This window comes from Athalia rosae, chromosome 3 (assembly GCF_917208135.1).
Source record: "Athalia rosae chromosome 3, iyAthRosa1.1, whole genome shotgun sequence".
Taxonomy (NCBI): Eukaryota; Metazoa; Arthropoda; class Insecta; order Hymenoptera; family Athaliidae; genus Athalia; species Athalia rosae.
Genome location: NC_064028.1, coordinates 17,905,544 through 17,920,740, shown reverse-complemented (window position 1 = coordinate 17,920,740; position 15,197 = coordinate 17,905,544). Strand labels below are relative to the sequence as shown.

Genomic DNA, 15,197 nt, shown 5'->3' with positions numbered 1-15,197 from the left:
TCGCGGTTAATCGTAACAGCTCATCGTACCACATGCCGTACGCGTTACTTCGAGTCGTTCCATTATCTCCGATAAATATCGCTCGGTTTATGTAGTTTGACCAGATTTACTAACGAACACAAATTCACTCCTAACGTCTCGTAGCATTTGTTGCTATAGATAACATAAATTTTTCGAACGGCATCCACACGCCCGTACGGGCATCGACTATACTTTGATAAAATAATCCAATTTCTCGTACTCGTTTCACTTTATAAAACTCCTCGAATACCGCTCGCATTGATAAACTGGTGGTAGAAGTTGAATCCGAAGGACCGAACGATTTTATTACGTTGTTAATAAGACCCGTCGCTTTTCAAATGCGCTTTTGCCGATAAATGGTTTAGAAAAAATGGAATGCGCGTCGTATTCCACGTTACATTTATAATACAAATGAGAACAAATGTTCGCCGTGTTTTTCCAACGGACGATCGCTTCGTAACGTATGTAATCGTATCGCAATGTTACTCCGGGTATAAGCAACACGTGTGTTTGAATTGTGGCTTCGATCTCGAAATTTTTTTTTCTTCCCCTACCATCGGGGGTGGGGGGACTGGAGTAGTACCTAATTACACTGATTGATTTCCCAACGGTGCTCTGCGGTTATGAGGTGATTACCGTGTAATTCGCTCGATAGAAAATGAGAAAGAATTATGCGATCACAGCAGCAATTTCTCTCTCCTTTGTTCATCATTCACGATGATTGCCTGTGTGTGTTACTCGCGTCAGGAAAGCTCTGGGCGTTAATTAGCAAATAATCATAATGACATCATTCTACGAGCTGTTATAATACTCCCTTCTCAGTCCGCTGCAGCGTGTCATTGAATAATTAATTACGATCACGTACAAAAAAAACAAAAAAAAACCGTTGTGATTGTTAAATGCGAAATAATTAACATACAATTAGTCACACCTTCACGCGTACACGGTATACGTCCACCGTACTGACTAAAAAAAAAGCAAAAAAAAAGAAGGAAAAGAGTAAGATGCAAGACAAAGGAAGAAAGTGAAATTTGCATGAGGTGTTTAGTGTAATAAATTTGGATGAAAAAAATTAAAAAAAATAAAAAAAAATTCTTCGAATTTTCTACGGAGTGGCTGCTGGGGAGGGTTACGACTTGCGAGGCGTGATCAATAATATCGTACAGGTAGCGACTCGCTGGCTGTTGGAGAAGTTTAGTTTATGTGTCGGTTAATTGATCAATTAATATATCTGAGATTATTGCGATACCTTGTTTACGACGTCGTTCGCGAACGGGTTGGACGGTACGGCATCGGCGACCAACGGGGCGAGCGAATACCAATTTGCAAATTAACAGACCCTTAATGACTCCGACATATGTATGTACTTATGCTGCGGAAGGTTTGAACGAAAAAGAAATTTTTAGACCCCGTACCGAGCTATACTTCAACCTGCTGCTACTTCTTCTTCTTCTTCTTCTTCTTCTTTCTCTCCTTTTTTCTTGCACCGGGGATCGTTTGCCGAGAGGTTTATTTTACCGGTCGCTAAAACATTCGCCGTGAATTATCCGATGCTCACATTTCATTCTGTCCATAAAGTTTTCTTTGAAAAAGAAAAAAACAAAAAAAGTTCGAATTAAAACCAACGTAATTCCGTTCACTTTTCAAGGACAAGCTCTCGTAGCGAAATTTCAATTTTTTCGAGGGTTACGACCTTCTGGTTCTCGCAAGCAGGAACGATGATAAAAACTTTTTTTCATTCCCTTCTTTTAAATCGGAAATAAGCGGGACGTGTAAGTCGAGCGTCGATGAGGAGATCGAGGGGGTAGGATAGAGAGGATCTGTCGGGGTGTCCGTGGGCCGCGCGAGTCCTGTGTCAAACAGGACCGACCGTTTCCTCGAGGATAACATCTTTATCCGGGCGTGTGTGTCGTTGCCCGCCTTATGTACGAGTTTTATCCAATGTATGCGTATTCTAGACGTATACGTATTTACACACGTCGTGGTACCCCCTATCGTAAACTAAACGTAGCGGAGAGGCGACAAGGCAGCGAGCGGTACCTTTACGTCACCCGATCCGCGATTCCGGAATCGAAGGAGATGAAAGAAAAAAAAACAAGGGAAAACAAAGAGAAGAACAAAATTATACGTCACCTCGAATGAAAGAAAAAAAAAGTTTCTCACGTGGGAAGAAGGGACACTAAACTCGATGAAATAAGAAGGTGTTGGAATAAAAAGAAAAAAAAAAAAAAAAAAAACACTCTTTCCGATCATTAATTGGTCGACTGTTCGGTAACGGTTACCCGTAGTATATCACCGTCGATGCCTGTCGGGATGTATATATCAGTTCCATTTCGATGCAATTTTATTTATTTTTTCTTCTCCTACATTTATTTATTCAATTTTATTTAGTTTAGTTTTTACGATATCGAAACGGAGATCGGTAGGATCATTGCTACGTAGTTGTATGGTGTAAGTTATGCAAATGGAGTGGCTGAACCGCGTGGGTGTAGATGACGTTCTAGCGGCCTCTAAGTTATACCAAGAGATATTAACTTGTCCGGCGATCCTCCTCCCGTGGTACTCTCGGTGAAAGCTTTATCTATGATCATATACGTGTCATACCCGCAACTTACAAGCTACTTCGTGTTATCGTCGCATTGTCACCCGTGTACGTACACACGTGTCCATATTACTATCGAGATAACGTCACTCCGCTCTCCTCACGATCCATCCCCGCTGCCGCCATCCCGACAACCGACTCGATCGCGAGTGATGATCGGTAACCTTGGCCTGGCTGTACGCTCGCCCCTTCGCACCTACCACTTTTCTACGGCCATCTTATTCGAACGCTGGTCCTTATCGCCGGCTGACAAATGTCAATGCGAATAATCAAGCCTCGGATTGGCAACGTGTAAAGTAAAATTGATCCGATCGCGCCGCAGTCTGCGGGAAGTTTGAGAAAATTTATTCCGAATAATTCATTGTCCGATTCGAATCGTTAAAAAAAAAAAAAAAAAAAAAAAAAAAAAAAAAAATAACAACAACGAATTATAATTAATTGTCGTTCGGGTACTTTTGAGCCGAGGTTATTCAACTTGAGGTGAATAATTCTTCTGTTCGTTGCGTCTGGTCGATACAGAATTTGTGACGTGTACAGCGTTATACGTGTACGCAGGTGTGTACGGTATGTAGGAAACGATTAAGGCGTACGTTCAAAATAACCCTTTTTCGCTCGAAGACTCCAGACAGCCGAGGCTCGACTTTAGCAGTTATTTGCTCACGTGGCAAAATGGCGTATAAGCGTGTACACATACGTGTGTATTACCCTCCGCCTGACTCCCGGTGGAATCGCGTTCTCTGTGCAGTGGGTAAGTTTTGCGCCTCCCAGGAACAACGGAAGTGCGGCCGTTTGCGTTCTCGCAGTCAAGCTCACGCTATTTAATCTTCTTATTTTTCTCGTTTTGTTCCTTCTTCAACTATTTAACTCTTTAGCTATTTCTCTATACCTACCTCTTAACGTTCACCCTCTTTCTCTCCGCACCTTCAGACTCGCCTCTCGACTCCGACGTTCTTTTATTCCGGTATAACACGCTTTGTTCTTCTGTTCCTCTTCACTCGTCTTTCAGTCCATGCAAAATAACCGCTCGACCATTTCAAAACAAGCCGTAACTCATCACAGCTGACTAAGAATAACTCCACGCGAGCTTCGAACAGTTTATCCTTACTAAACTATAAACGACTGACTTCTCCTAACCGTTTTTCTCACCTTTTCATAGTTTTTTTTTTTTTTACTTTTTACTCTCTACTTTTTCTTTTTCTTCATCTCTCGACTCACCAGACGTCAATTTCTTCCGATAATCAATCTCCGAACTGCATCTCATAATTTTCTATGGCTAACTCGCGTGTGCGTTCTCGGGTGTAACACCTTTTTTTTTCTGATCGTTACTCGAAAACGATTACTCCTTTTTCTTTTTGCGTTATAAAAATTGGGCTATTTTTGGGCCACCCCATGAATCGCGAATTACCTTCTCACCTGCGATATTACAGTTGCGTAAAATTTTCCGCACGTCGCGGCGTATATTTCATGGTCATCGGAGTTGACACCTCTGCAGATGCATAAACGTTGATGCATTAAGCTTTGTGCTTTGCACGAGCTTTTATAACTCGGAGGCAAATAACGCCCCGGTGCCTTTACGACCGTTGAGATACGACTTCCTGCGAACCAGCGGATAATTACCAATATCTCGACGCGAGGATTCCATGTGATTTGTACTCGACTGACCCGTGCAACGATTGTCGCTGTCATTTTTTTTTTGCATCGAAGATTTTCGGGGGCACCAGACAATCTTTCGGATATGACCGCGATTTCAACGATTTGTCACATCTACAATTCACGTTTTTCAGACCGGTGCTCCTCGCCCCGTTTAGTGGGTTATGCGTCCGATGGATTACGTCTGCGTTTTTTTTTTTTATTATTTTTTTTTCCTTTCGCGTCTTTCGGTAGACGTTTGCGCCGGAGAGAAGTAAAGAGATTTCGCGGATATATAGCTACCTCCGACGACGCCCCGGCGCGGCGAGGTATCCTATAAATATGCATGAGTGATTTTGCTCCTCGTAATATCAACCCACTGTAACCTACGTACGGATATCTACGTAGCTACGTAGCTACGTACGTACGTATGTTGGATCGGCAACAGACCGTCAATTTACTTCTCATGGGGTAGCTGCTAGCCCGAGCTCCTGCGTAACTCTGACGGCTGGCAATCCCGCGGATACAGCCCGCCTATTTACATAAGGATTATTTACGAGGCAAATTTATCTCACGAGTAATCATGCGCTTTTATACTTGACCCAACCTCACCCGACTTGACTCCGAGTCTTCTTTGTTTCGCCGTTCGGTTGGACTATTTTCAATTTTTCGTACGCGAAAATGACAATTCATCGGATCTTCTCACGACAGAGTTTAGTTTCGGAAGTTTAATTGATCGTAATTACGACCCTGTTACTTCGTTGATTGCCGGGAATTCGATACGCAATAGTAACCTCGAGCTTTTGTAGCGAAGCCCTTCGCGTCACGTTTTCAATCACCTCCATGGGGAAAATACTCGACCGTGCAGAAATCAGAAATAATTGAATTACACCCTCGAGGACGGGGTGCCGGGACCCCGTCCTGACTCGCCGTATTTTCTTTATTGTCTTTGGGTCCCCTACCTTCCGCTACTTTCCCAGTTTCCCGAATCAAAGTATTCCTTCGACCGCCATCTTTTATCGAACAGTCGGAGCTTTCACGGTGATAAAATTCAGGTCCAGGGTGATAAAAATCCCGGGCCGCTTCCGCCCCAGAGTTCACCCTTTTTTCCCTTTCTTTTTTTCTTTTTTTTACCATCGACGCGTTTCGGAAATGATAAATTAATGAATTCGGGGCAAAGAATCCATACCTATGATATTCTATTCACTGCACAGTGAGACGGAATCACGATTTGTAAAATTAATTGCGTGAAAGAATCTTATATTCTGATAACTGTTAATCGAATCGAATTACCTCATTGGAAGTCGAAGTTGACCCGCGGTTGAAAGGAGGTGGGAACAACATCCGCTGATCCGATGGTATGAATGGAGAAAAAAAAAAAGCAATTGTATGAAAAAAAAGATTTTTCGGGGCAAAATAGAGTTTACTTTTATTGCTGTTTTATTGCGTGGCGCAATGTCGTTCGTTACTTCGTTATATATACTGGATAGTTAATTAATACGAGTCAGACCAGTTTTGTATCGGAGAGAACGAACGAACGAACGAACGTACGGACGGACGAACGCAATGAGCCGCTGATGTTGTTGAAGAGAGGCCTGCCTGCTCGGAGGAACAAACTCCTCGCCTCGCCTTCATCGACGAACTGGAGCTATTCGATGAAAAAACTTGGAACAACGTTCAGGTGTTGAAAGAGATCAGCTGCGTAGCTGAAGCAGCAACTTCGCTTTACTGTCAACCCACACTGATGGTTCCGATTATTTCCTAGAAGAAGCTGCTCTCGCCGTCGCCGTCGCCGTCGCCGCCGCAGCTGCTGCCGCCGCCTCAACTCTCAACGACGAAGATCTCCTCAGCCGTCATCTCGATCGAACGTTACCGAAGAAGTCATATGTACCCCATAGATAAAATAACGAACGACCCGATCGAGTACGCTACCGCACTGCCGACGCCCAACGAGTCCTTAACGGGGTTTCTATACATTATATATAAATGAACAGAATTCAAAAGCAATTAATCTTCGACTGGTTAATTTTTTTGCACTTTGTTCGAGAGCTTTGCGATTATCTGATTCTTATTCCATTTTGTACTTTCACCGATCCCACTGTCGCTTCCGGTGAATCGGCTGGCTAATGTCATCGGATTTTTCACTTATTTCTCAATAGGTATATACTATATATCCGTGGGTCGAAATGCCTGAATTTTATTAACGTTTTTACCGCTCGACGGTGAAGCGCATCAACATCCGATACAGCAACGGCAAACGTACGAGAACGTTCGTGTTTATAATAATATATGCGTGATGTAATCTAATTGCCTCGTAATATCTGGCTAATACCACACTTTAATGATTTTACCGCAAGCTGTAAAATTGACTCAGTTTCGAATCCCCGTAGCGTCGTTACAAGTTTAGTGCACCGCCTATCGCATCGCGCGCATAACGTGCATATACATATATCCGAATACAGGTTGGTATCCTGCACGTGTACGCGGTGTATCGATTTTGTTTAATGGGTATTTTAATAACCGTCGATAAATAATATATATCCCGGCCCACCGGATAGTGCAGCTCCGTTCGTTTCGAGGGTTATTAACACGACACCGGGAGGTGTCGTCTTTTCGTAAAATCAAAATCCGGAATAATCCCTCGTCAAAAACGCTTCCTCAATCCCGTCCGAGTTTCAGTTTTTTCTCACCTCGCGCATCGTAATAACGGCCGTAAACTCGTGCGACAGCCGAGCAAACGACGGGTGAAAAATTATCGAAAATTGTTCCATCTGCACGCCCCGGTCGTGTGTAGGTACCTGCGGAGGTCTCGGTTGCACGTCTGCTCGGGCTGCACCCCGTAATCAGTCGGCGATATTTCACGCGTTTCAACAGTCAACTTTCTCATAAAGTTGTTCCACCTTCGCTGCGCATCGCTTCGCTGCCGTTACAAAACCCTACCGGTAATACGCTGCTGAAGTTACAGATGAACATGGACATGTATACGCAATTTGTATATCACTGCACCCGCTCGCACGGGTTCAGACCGCGGGTTCGCAAAAACGCTCGGATTTCAGAATTTTTTTAACGACGATCATTTCGATTTTAGTAACCTCGTTGCAGAAAAAAAACAAATTTCGAGTAGAATTCGGCCGTGAGAAGCTTCAGGAATTTTCAACACGCATTAAAAAAATAATGAGAAATCATCGTGCGAAAAAATCGGATCCCCTTCGAACTTGGAAAATCTCGACCATAGTAGCAAAAATGTGGAATTCGGGTAGATTTGTTGCAACTCTGTTTTTTTTTTTTTTTTGTTTTCACATGTGATTTTGGTTGAAAGTAATGAAGGGGAAGCTCGTAGATCGAACGTCGAAGACGGAGAACCCCTGTTTGCGGATAATCATGTAAAAAGTTTCGTTTTATCACCGTGAAGATTACTTGCTCTCGGTTCACGGTTGACGTATCGTCTCCGAGTTAATCTTCTGGTCGGAGCACGCAGATAGAATAAAATGAATGGAAAAAAATCAGAACGAAGTAAAGAGTAACGGGGGAGAAAACAACAAAAAAAAAAAAAAAAAAAAAGGCAAATGAAAAAGATCGACGGACAACTAGATTTCATATTCTCAAGGGTGTTTGCCTTTTTTGCTCCAATCGCATCGTATACGATTCATATATTTATATATATATATATATATATATATATATATATATATATATATAAATTGTGCGCATACCTCTATATACACACAATTTTTGTTCTACACGAAACTCACTCCTATCGCTCTGTACTCGACTTATTTGAATCAGGCGGAGAAGTGGACGCCGCATAGCGTGTTCCCTGGAAGCTGTTTGGAAAGAAGAAGGTGCACCGTGGCGTGACGCTGTTCTGAAAAATCCTCGTACGCTTCTTGCCGGCAATAAACTTACACCCGGGTATAATTAAACTTGAAATGGGATTGTTCGCCGTTGAATTCGTCGAAGCATCTCCTCGCCTCTTGGTACCCTGCGTACCCCTACGCGAACATATCTTCTACGCGCGTCCGACTGACTTTTCGACCCATCAGACGCTGGTGAAAAGTTTCACCGCACGCCGGATAAAGAAATCGTATATAGCAACGATTCGCGTCCGGAGTGGCGAACACCGAACACCGGTGGATACGAGGTGGTGGTGGTTGACTCCTTCGGCACCGAGCGTGTCGGAGCCAGGTCTCGCGGAGTGTAGGACCGCGTCGGCGACCTCGCGAGGCCTTGCCAAGGCCGTACGTTGAGCCCGACTCTCGACTCCGACTCCGACTCCGGACTCCGTACTCCTGACTCCGGACTCCTCGGTTACGGCGATATTCTCTCGCAGTCCGTACAGTTCGTGACTCATTTGCGCGGCGCGGTGCCCTGCCGCTGCCACCAGATGAATAGAGGAGATACGGCGGCAGAGGCGGCAGGGCGTCGTGGGGGTACCTGACGACCCGGTGATAGGCAAATTGCGAGGAAACCGAATCCGGTCCTTCGAACGAAGGGGAGGGAAGGTTCATTAGGGAGCCCAGAACTACGCCGCCGCCTTTTTTTTTCTTTTCTTTCTTTCTTTCTTTCACTTCCTTTTGGTCTCATTCGCAACTTGGGGCTACAGCAATCGGAGATAAGAGCGTATGAAACGCGCGGAGGCGTCGCGCCGAGCCCCGGGAACCGAGAGCGAATCGTCGTGCAGGTTACTTTTGAATCGGAATAAGCCCAGGCGTGTGTTTTTTTTTTTTTCTTCTTTTTTTACTACCCCCCTTTGCTCCGAGAACGTGACGCAGAAGGAAAAGGTCCGGGAACTCTACAAGCCTACTCAATTCCGCGCTAATCACCGTATCTTACCCAGATTAGATAAAGCTCCGATCACTTTGCGATCGGCGAGAAAACACGCGAAAAGAAATAAGCCCGATTAGCGCGAACACGTGGTAAACCCACTCGCGACATAAACCAGGACTGGAGAGTTCACGCCGCGGTCGACGACAATTCATGCGGACGTAACGAGGCTGCGGTAACACTATTTTGGAACCGTACGTACGTACGTACGTTGGTACGATATGGAAATCGCGGTTGGTTCATCGGCTTCCGGGGATTTCACGGGTGAACGCGTACGAAACGCGTACGCGTTCGGTTGCGGATGATGGGGAAAAATTTACAACAGTGCACAGAGTCGAGCGTGTAGAATTACACGTCGTGTACGTGGTATCGAGGGGGGTACGGACGGCGTTCGAAATGGAATCGAACGCGGCCACCGATGCTCTGCGGGACGGAAAACGGAAGAACTGAACCGTACAGAGGGTAAAGAACGGGGATCGTAGAGCGGAATGAGCGCGCGGCTAGGTTACCGCATCCAGAGGTATACGCGAGTACGGAGAGATGCAAAACGGAATTAGCCACCATACGCCTATCTTGATGCGATTATGCAAATATAAGGTACGGTAAGTCGAGCGTCTTACAAGCACTGATTGTAAGCCCAGAAACTACGAGAGGGGTCATTGTTGACTGGTATACAGCTACGACTCGTTGAATGAATTGCACGTTCCAGCCGGTTCAGCCGCCGGTCGAAATCGATACCGACGATATACCCTCTCGCGAAGAAATCCACCACGTCGCTCCCCAGCGATACGAAAACTGCCCCCGGTTCAACCTCGTTTCCCTCGTATTTCAATTTTTTCATCCAGATCATGCACGACCGCGGGGCGAGGAGAACGAAAATTTGAAGTGGCAAGGTTGATGCGAGGACAACCTTGGAAAAAGTGATCGGTGCCCGGTAATTTCCTACTTCGTCGAGAGTGAATTCACGCGGTGGCGGTGCGCTTCTGACGGACGATTTTGAACTTGGACCGGGGACAATTACGATGGTGAAAGTACACGTCGGGTTTTCGGTGCTGACCGATACCGCGGTACGCACGTACAATAATATTCGGTGATTAACCTCGTGCGTTTTTTCGATTGCCGCACGCATCATCGCCTTCCCGGTTTCACAATCGTAATTTTGATAACTGTATACGTTCAGTTTTGTCTTATTATATAACAGTATAATCTTATTATCCATCGAAACCTCCGCCGCCACCTCAGCTTACCTTGGCGGTAACTCGTCGTTCCGCCCGACGCTGCGGATCGGCTAGGAAAATTTTTTCACGTACTACACGAAAATTATTACGAAAATATCATCCGATACGACGCCGAAGGTTTAGGTGAAGACGAATTCGAAGCCTCGAGCTGTTGTTGCGCGATAGAACGAAATACTCGTAACCGAATCACACGCCCGGTCCTAGAGCCGAACGATTTTTATAAGCCGAAACCAAAGCGTCAATGATTCTCTCTTTTGGCGGCTTGATTGAAAGCCGACAACGAGTCGGGTGGTTAGGTGCGATCACCCCATCGAACCGAGAAGTGAGAGTGAATCGCGATCTAAAATTTTCGGACAGATTCCCCACAGGAATTGAAAACGGTGTAAAGTCCAGCAAGTTCATTCGTTTGTTCGTTGATTTATTTATTTATTATTTATTTAATATTTCGTGTAAACAGATGACTTGTAAATTACCACTGACGATGTGTACCAAGTTTTCACGATGATTTTCATGTCAACATAGGATGGTAAACACGAATGTTGTTTACTTATACTTAACGAATATCAATTCGAATGCATTACCGATGGTCCTGCGTGTAACACGAGGTGTCAAGTATTGTCTGAAAAAAATAAGAGTGATCTCACGACGTACGCGGATGCTGTAATATAATTATCACGCGATCGATTTATCATTGGTGTCGTTGTTGTTATTATCATTTCTGTTTCGCTCGAAAAACTTCGTCTTTGCATTTTTTGCGTAACGAAGCTAATCGCCAATACCGCATATATATGTATACATTTAACATATAGTTGGAGAAAATGACTTCAATCAAGTTAGCGCTCAATTATTGGATTGAAATTAAACCAGCCAGCTTCATACCCCGTAATACATCCTCGTTTGCTCGTGCCCTGCGCTCATTATACAGATATAAGTACGTAACTAACTACGCGTAATACGGAAGCTTTCGAAACCAAATTTATTGAGCTTCGTCCGCGCCCCGCGCTCTTCGAAGATGGAAATCTAGTTAGTAGTTAGACTAATTATCGACTCCAATTTGCCGCTCCTTGCGCCTCCCCATTCTTATATTACACACATATGTATAGGTAGACAGATGCGCCGTAAACTAGCCGATGCTCATCTCCCGTGGTGATTCGATCGTAAAGTTTTTTCCACTTTTTTCCCCATCTTCCCAACCTGGCCAGGATATATTATACCCTCGTTCGAGTTCGAGTGCGACGGAATCACGACGCCGCTAACGTCGTTTGTCGAACGAACAATAATTACGTAACTAGAATCGTACGATGTATATTCAAGTGATCATCTCGATCTAATTTTTCGACATTCACTAATTAACTCGCTCCAGAGTTGAGAGCAAATCTTTCGGTGTCTGTAACAAAGAAAAAAAAAAGAAATGAAAAAAACACCGATCACCGGGTAGTCGAAAAATAGAGCAGATAACTACTATCTGTATTACGTAATCATCCGGGTAGTTCAGTTTTTGAACTAGTTATTCGAGGTTGTTGTTTCGATCGATCGATCGAGAGGCGCGCGGCATCGCGAGAAGAGGTTGTTAACTACAGAACGAATCTGATGAGGATGAATAGAAGAAAGTGACAGTCGAGAAACCGAGGGAATAAAGAACATTGATCAGTGGACCGCGGTAATAAGCACGTGAGCATATAAGGTCCGTCACGTTGTTATTGACAGGGGGCGTGTTGATAACTTATCAAGTTCCTTTCGCCTCGCGGCGTTAAAACGGACGCCGGTGATAATCGAGATTAGTCTTGTCTCCGAGCGTGTATTCCCTTCGTCCCGTACACATTCTACGATATTCTCAATTTCTCGCCCGTTCGATTTTTCTCCCTTTTTTTGTTTTTTTCTCTTCTCCCCTTTTTTTTTTATCGCCACGGTAATATTCGCTACGAGCTTTTTTCGCACTCCATCGCGTGACATTTCGCAGTTTAAATATGCTAATGCGGAGGAATGTGGATTGCAATTTTATATCAAAAGACGTACTGTACGTACCTATACCTACCCAACCTCTCGGTGTAAAAAAATTACATTTAGCCGTGAGAAACTGGATTTAATTCACTTCCTTTCTTTACTACGCGGGTAATTGCTTTGAGCTTGACGCGGAAAATGGGGATGGCCATACCCGATTCAAACTTCGTTAAGCTTTTCTCTATGCAAAGTTCTCGAGGTACGTACTTTGGACGAGAGCTTCGTACGTACGTATTATACCGACGGAGCTTTCCGTGCAGAGAGCTTAAATAGACGAGAACTAGCTGAGCGGATCCGCTCGACGGAGTAACGCTAGAGAAGAATGAGACCCCGATGGTGGCGGTGAGAAACGCGATGGAATAAGCCGATCCTCTATTTTTCCTTCTTCTATTTTTACCCCTCCGATTCTCGCCAACGTTCGGCTACGCTCTTCAGTTTACTCGGCTCTTCAATTGCAACTTGCTCGGCGAAAGCTCTCCAGCTAACGGCTAATTTCATTTCGTTGCTGCATTTCTGCTCCCCCCATCTGGTTATAACCCTTGCGATAGCGAGTGTGTGAGATATTTCGTCTCTGTTACCTATACAGAAACGAGCGAGCTTTTACCGAACGGGGTGCCGCGAGGAGGGGTCGGGGTCGGGATCGATTTTACCGGACCGAAACTCCCCTAGTCTGTGGTAATGAGATAAGCTTTTCTTTTTTTTTTTTATTTGCTTCCCGCGTCTACTTCTAATACCGCTTATGTAATGTCGATGATTGGAAAATTCGTTAGCGGTAATATGGAAATCGAACGCAGGTAACCCATGTGAAAGGTATCGATTATTCAATATACAGGCAGGCGATGCTCGACTGAAGAAGAAAAAAAAAATCAAGAAAATAAAAATTGGTGAATTTTTAAAGGCGCGAAAAGCAAGTTGAGTTTTGTTTGCGAAAATGATAATCGAGTACGTGTTTTCACATTGAATGTGTACTTGATGAGTTTTGAGGCAAGGCGTAAATCTCGCTGACGAATAACTCCGCGTCCTCCCAACTGCGGATGTTAAATGCTAATTATTATACCACGCTGGACAATAAATCAGAACGACGTACGTTGAGATTCAGAATCATCCTCTTCTACGTAGTGTGGAATAAATCGCTCGAGGTGTGGTTGTACCTACGTAGTAGTTTTTTTTTTTTTTTTTAATAATATAATTTCTATTTTTTCTTTTCTTCGATGCGATGTTACGTCAAACTACGCTCGATATACCTACGCGTTTCGGTTCAAAGGAATATCAAAGTCAAGTCGGCTGCGGAGCAGGTGTTTAGAAATTATCATCCAGTCCTCCCAATTTCGAATCCCAGACGAGGGTGAACGGCGTGAAGGGCATTCTCTTGAAAACCCTACACGGGCGGCGCTCGCGCGTTTGTCTCTACGGTGCGCAACCCTTTTATCAAAATGAAATGATTCTCTTCTCTTCTCTTCTCTTCTCATTCCTCTTCTTTTCTCTTCACGTTTGACGCGAAAGGACGGCCTATGGAATGACTAATGGGTTTCGGAATGATCGACAACCCTCCGCACCGTTGTTGCTGCCGAAGCATCTGCAAGTACAATTGCTATTGTTCTAGTGAAACCGGGGAGAGATGCCTCAGTGTTTCTCAACCACCGGCGTACACGCACACACCCCTCCACACCGATCCGTTTCAATAACGTTATCGTTACGAACCGTTCGAGAAACCCCAAACAAGATTACGTCAAACAATTAGTCGTGGGTAATCGTAATTGCGAAGCGCTTTCGAAGCTTTTTTTTTTTTTTTTTTTCGAACCAGATATGCCGACTCATGAGACGCTTACGTTGCGAGAAATTCTGATTTTCGTCGAGTTTCTGGTTGGAATCTTTTTTTTGCAGAATGTCAAATTTTTTTTCCAAGTTCGTCAAATTTTTGACAAGCGACTTGAATTCGTTCCGTGATTCGGAGTTACCGATGATCGGCGAGGTGACTCGGATTCGCTTTACCGCGGACGCGACGGGGACATCTGTGTTGTCTCTGGCGTCGTTTAGCTCGCGCGTGGATCGCTTCGAGGATAAAGAAGCGATAATAATTAGCGGTTTAGCTTACCGCTAATAAAGCAACATCGATATATCGCCGGGGTCTTAGCGCTCGGTCGGATCGGCGTTAAGAAAACCGGATGAGGTGAGCGAAGAGGATGGAAGGGTCACGGCGGGGAGAGGAAGAAAAGACGCATTATCCGACGTAGGGGTATGTGCAGTATTCGCGTAAGGTTCCCCCCAGCGATTCCGTTGGTATCTTTGAGCATCTTCCGGTATCTTCTGCTATCCGCACGGATGAAAGAAGCCGCGCAATGTCGCCCTCATAAAGTGCCAGGAACGGTCAGTGATCGCCCCCCCTCCCCTCCCCACCCCCCCACTCACCCCTTCCTCCCTCGGCGGACGTCGCCGTTTCGAGCCAGGCATAACCCAGCTTAACCTTGACACTACCCAACGCTAATAAACTTAAAGCATCAGGTTCAACTTATCCCCGCGTCCTCAACACAAGCTCAAAAGTTAAACTCTCTCTCCTGGTATAGGATCGCCGTGTTGATGTCGGAGTTATACCTGCGGCTAAAGCGCGACAGATATACGAGATAATGAAATACCTGGAGGATCGCTTCCGTATCGCAACATTTTCTATATGTATTTACCGCCACACGTCTATTAAACCCGCCGGACTATTATACATACCTATCTTATATCTTACCTACGTCCTACGTGTTGAAAGGGTTGAGTTGGATCGCGGTAATTCAACTCGGTGAGATCCCGATTTTACGTTACCCTATCGTCCCGCGTATTTTCGAGACAAGATGGGTAATTTTTCAAACTCATTTCCCCGACGATCGCGATTATCA

General features: G+C 44.8%; 1 protein-coding gene across 3 annotated transcripts in view; it reads left to right on the top strand.

Annotated features, from left to right (window-relative positions):
• The window catches only part of LOC105690697 (telomerase-binding protein EST1A), a 109,992-nt gene that overhangs the window by 48,982 nt on the left and 45,813 nt on the right, over positions 1–15,197 (top strand). The window lies entirely within an intron of this gene.